Source organism: Triticum aestivum, chromosome 2B, assembly GCF_018294505.1.
Source record: "Triticum aestivum cultivar Chinese Spring chromosome 2B, IWGSC CS RefSeq v2.1, whole genome shotgun sequence".
Classification (NCBI taxonomy): Eukaryota; Viridiplantae; Streptophyta; class Magnoliopsida; order Poales; family Poaceae; genus Triticum; species Triticum aestivum.
Genome location: NC_057798.1, coordinates 205,962,021 through 205,967,333, shown reverse-complemented (window position 1 = coordinate 205,967,333; position 5,313 = coordinate 205,962,021).

The window sequence follows — 5,313 nt, the reverse complement described above, 5'->3', positions numbered from 1 at the left end:
AAGTGAATAGACTAGGCAGTATGAGATGCAGACAGGATAGATCTAACATGTGTAGGTAGAAACCACTTTCGGTAAATAGGATGAAATCTTGAAGATCAAAAAGGTAGTAAAAATAGAGTTATAATTACCGCACGAAGAACTGCTAGATGAGATGAATAGGAGACCGAGCAGTTCAGCCCACCGTGCCCTAACTTGGCGACGGAGGACACCTACGACGATGGCGGAGAGGACGATGTCCGCGGCCGGCGTGAGGACGGCGTCGGAGAAGTCGCGGCAGCTAAGCGCTTCGTCGCCGGCGTCGTCGAGAGCTAGCGGTGGCGCTAGGGTTTTGATAGAGGTGGAGAGGTGGAAGAAGGATTTCTTTACCGCGGGGGACAAGTATTTATAAGTAGGTGTGCGGCACAGCGCAATTACGCTGGTGCTCCTGGCGGTTCACATCTGAGGGGCACGTGGCAAGCATGCAACATACTCAGAGTTGTCCCACGTTCCCACGCCCGCCAGGCATGTCGGAGACTTGTTCCGGCTTCTCCGGATTTCAATAATAAAGATAAGTCATTTCAAACAGATTTAATGTTTGTCTCTTTGCCTTCTGCTGACTAGGACGCAGAAAAGACATTTGACAGTTTCAATAAAATGCATATGATTTGGACAGATAGAGTTTGAGATAGAAAGCATAGAGAGGTTAGGGTCCGATCATATTCACTTAGTTCAAAGATTCAAAATGAAGACATAGCTATAAGTGAATGCTGTAGAGGAAAGAACACTAGTATATATATATCAGAAAGCAATCAAATCATCATAGTGAAGAAAATCATGAAGATAAATTGAAACTGAAGACAAACCAAATGTGAAGTCATTGCAAGAATAACGCCATGAGTGAAACACTTCAAACAAAGAAATTTGGTGGTGGCGTTACCCATCGTATAGGAAGTATTAGACCCAGACACGGCGCACAATTATCGTGGCGCTCCGAAGTCAAATTCCATGTTAATGTATTCACACTCAGAGTGTAAGTCTTCATTGATTGAAGATATACATTACTTCGTGTGTTGCACATCTAAGTCATCAACATGCATAAGTGTTAGGATGTGTGCCTGTTCACGGGACATTAGAGGATTCCAAGATATTTAGCTCACACCATAACTTGCAAAACCTTTTCTCATCCAAGGGCTTTGTGAAGATATCTGCCAGTTGCTCTTCAGTGTTGACATGAATGATGTCGATATCTTTCTTCATGACATGATCTTTGATAAAGTGATGACGAATTTCAATGTGCTTTGTCTTCGAGTGCTGGACTGGATTGTTGGCTATGTTGATGGCACTTTCGTTGTCACAGAAGAGAGGTACTTGTTTCAGGTTGATGCCATAGTCCTTGAGAGTTTGCTTCATCCATAGAAGCTGAGCACAACAGGATCCAGCAGCAATGTATTCAGATTCAGCAGTTGAGAGTGATACACAATTCTGCTTCTTTGAAGACCAACAGACAAGTGATCGACCTAGAAACTGACATGTGCCTGATGTAGACTTGCGATCCACCTTGTCACCAGCATAATCAGCATCCGAGAATCCAACCAAATCAAATTTTGAGCCCTTGGGATACCATAATCCGAGTGTTGGGGTGTAAGCCAAATATCGAAGAATTCGCTTCACAGCTAAGTGATGCGATTCCTTTGGTGCCGCTTGGAATCGAGCACACATGCAAACACTAAGCATAATATCTGGCCTAGATGCACATAGATAAAGTAAAGAACCAATCATGGAGTGGTATACCTTTTGATCAAACTCTTTACCATTGTCGTCGGGACCAAGATGGTGTTTAGCTGGCATTGGCGTCATGTAGCCTTTGCAGTCTTCCATTCCAAACTTCTTCAGACAATCTTTGAGGTATTTTTCTTGAGATATGAAGATGCCATTTCTTTGCTGACGAATTTGAAGACCAAGGAAGAACTTCAGCTCTCCCATCATGGACATCTGATATTGCTCTTACATCATGTATCCAAACTCATCACTATACTTCTGGTTGGTGCAGCCGAAGATAATGTCATCCACATATATTTGGCACACAAACAGTTCGCCATCATATGTCTTCGTGAAGAGTGTAGGATCGAGGGATCCAGGTTTGAAGCCTTTGCTCTTCAGGAAGTCTTTGATTGTATCATACCATGCACGAGGAGCTTGTTTGAGGCCATACAGTGCTTTGTTTAGCTTGTACACCATATCGGGATGTTTTGGATCTTCAAAGCCAGGTGGTTGTGCGACATACACTTCTTGTTCAATCTTGTCATTGAGAAATGCACTCTTCACATCCATTTGATATAGCAAGATGTTTTGATGATTGGCGTAGGCTAGCAGTATGCGAATAGCTTCAAGCCTAGCAACAGGAGCAAATGTTTCATCGAAGTCAATTCCTTCCACTTGAGTGTATCCTTGAGCCACAAGACATGTTTTATTTCTGACGACTTGGCCATGCTCATCTTGCTTGTTTCGATATATCCATTTTGTTCCAATAATGTTATGCTTGCGAGGGTCAGGTTGCTTGACAAGTTCCCAAACATTATTCAGCTTGAACTATTGAAGTTCTTCTTGCATAGCTTGAATCCATTCAGGTTCCATAAAAGCTACAGCAACTTTATTGGGTTCTGATATTGACACAAATGAAAAGTGCCCACAGAAATTTGCTAACTGTGTTGCTCTTGAGCGAGTCAGTGGACCAGGTGCATTGATGTTGTCAATTATCTTCTCAATTTGTACTTCATTTGCAACACGAGGATGAACAGGACGAAGAGTTTGCTCTTGCTGATCATTGTCATCATTGGAAGGATTGTCTTCGGTCTGAGCATTGTCTTCAGGTTGATTTGGTGCAGAGATGATAAGTTCCTCTTCAAGCTGTGCTTCAGAAGGCATGATTTCACCAGTTCCCATCAGCTTGATAGATTCGCTTGGAGGAGCTTCATCTAGTGTACTTGGCAGGAGTTCTCTTTGTGAACCATTGGTTTCATCAAATTTCACATCCACAGTTTTGACGATTTTGTAGAGATAGAGGTTGAAGACTCTGTAGGAGTGTGAGTCCTTTCCACAGCCAAGCATGAAGCCTTCGTGAGCTTTAGGAGCAAATTTTGACTTGTGATGGGGATCCTTAATCCAGCACTTAGCTCCAAATACTCTGAAGTAACTGACATTTGGCTTCTTGCCAGTAAGGAGCTCATAGGATGTTTTGTTCAGAAGCTTATGGATGTACACACCGTTGATGATGTGACATGCTGTATCAATGGCTTCAGGCCAGAACTTTCTTGGTGTCTTGTATTCATCTAGCATTGTTCGAGCCATCTCAATGAGAGTTCTGTTCTTGCGTTCAACGATGCCATTTTGCTGAGGTGTGTATGGAGCCGAGAACTCATGAGTGATTCCCATTGTATCCAGATACAGATCAAGTCCGATGTTCTTGAATTCAGTGCCATTGTCACTTCTGATATGCTTGATCTTCACACCATAATTGTTCATTGCTCGATTGGCGAAGCGTCTGAAGACATCTTGCACTTCAGTCTTCCAGAGAATTATGTGAACCCATGTGTATCTTGAGTAGTCATCAACAATTACGAAGCCATACAGACAAGCAGTTGTTGTGAGGGTGGAGTAGTGAGTTGGTCCGAATAAGTCCATGTGTAACAGCTCAAAGGTTTGAGATGTTGTCATGATTGTCTTCGAGGAGTGTTTTGCCCTTGTCATCTTCCCAGCTTCGCAGGCACCACACAAATGATCCTTCTTGAACTTGACATCCTCGATGCCAATGACATGCTTCTTCTTGACGAGTGAGTGTAAGTTCCTCATGCCAGCATGCCCCAGCCTTCGATGCCAGAGCCAGCATTCTGAAGCTTTTGTGAGAAGACAAACGGCAAGCTGTGGACCTGCTGAGAAATCTACCATGTATAGATCATCTTTTCGATACCCTTCAGACTAGAGACTTGTCAGATTCCATTAGTACGAGGCAGCGATATTTTCCGAATAGCACAATCATGTTCAAGTCACAAAGCATTGAGACAGACGTTAAGTTGAAACCAAGGGATTCAACAAGCATCTCTTTATCCATGTGTTGATCCTTTGAGATTGCAACTCTACCTAGACCCAATACCTTGCTTTTACCAGTGTCAGCAAACGTGATGTGACTCTTGTCGGATGGACGTAAGGTTGAGTCCATGAGAAGACTTCGATCACCAGTCATATGATTTGTGCATCCACTGTCCATAATCCATTCTGAAGCTTTTGGTGATGTACCCTACAGTGCATTTAGGAGGATAGGCTTCACAAGAGTGTTGTGAAGCATAAGCATTTGACACATGTAGGGATTGTCACAGCTTATATCAAGATTAGGATATATAGTATGACAGGTAAGTGATTCAGATGTGAAGTATATAGAATGACATTTTATCATGCGTCCTTAATGTGTTTTAGGTCCCCAGCATTAGCATTGGACGCCTTTGATTTCAGGCTGGTGACCCTTTTCTGCAAAAGAGAGTTAATTCTTCTTCGCCACCCACATTTTCAGGGGTGGCCTAGAAGCAATGAGTCTAAGTGCAGCATCTAAGAATTTCAGTTGTGGAGTCCTAGCAAATAGCCTTGCAGGAGAAGAATGATACTCATATGAATAAGCAGAAAAGTTCTTAGTCCTATGAACATAGCGGTTCAAAGACACACGCTCATATTCATAAGTCTGAGTATGATTTCCCCGCAAAACATTGGCGTTAGGGTGACTCAAGTGAGTCCTGTATCTGTATGAAGCCTTTGGGCCATATGAAGCTATAGGTCTGGGGTTTGTCTTCTTCCTTGGTGGTGTCATGACGACATTCACAGGAAGATTCTCGATGTACTGCTTAGGTACCCAGATCTTCTTCATAGGTGGTCCATTCCTGCGGTTAGTACCAATGTACCTGGCAAACACTTCACCATTCTGATTCTTGAACAACTTATAGTTTGCATCAAAGGATTCATCAATGATGATAGGATTAGCACAGGTAAAGCCAGATAGAGTGGATGGATCTCCTGAAGGTTCCTTTGCAGCAACCCATGTGGTTTTGGGGTACTGCTCAGGCTTCTAGTACGAGCCATCAACATTCATTTTCCTCTCGAACCCAACACCCTCTTTCCTAGGGCTTCGGTTCAGAATCTGCTTTTTGAGGACATCGCAAAGTGTCTGATGCCCTTTCAGACTCTTATACATCCCTGTTTCAAGCAATGTCTTCAACATAGCATTTTCATCAGCAATAGCCATGGTATCCTCTGCAGAGGGGTTAGTAACCACATCAGTAGGTGAAGACA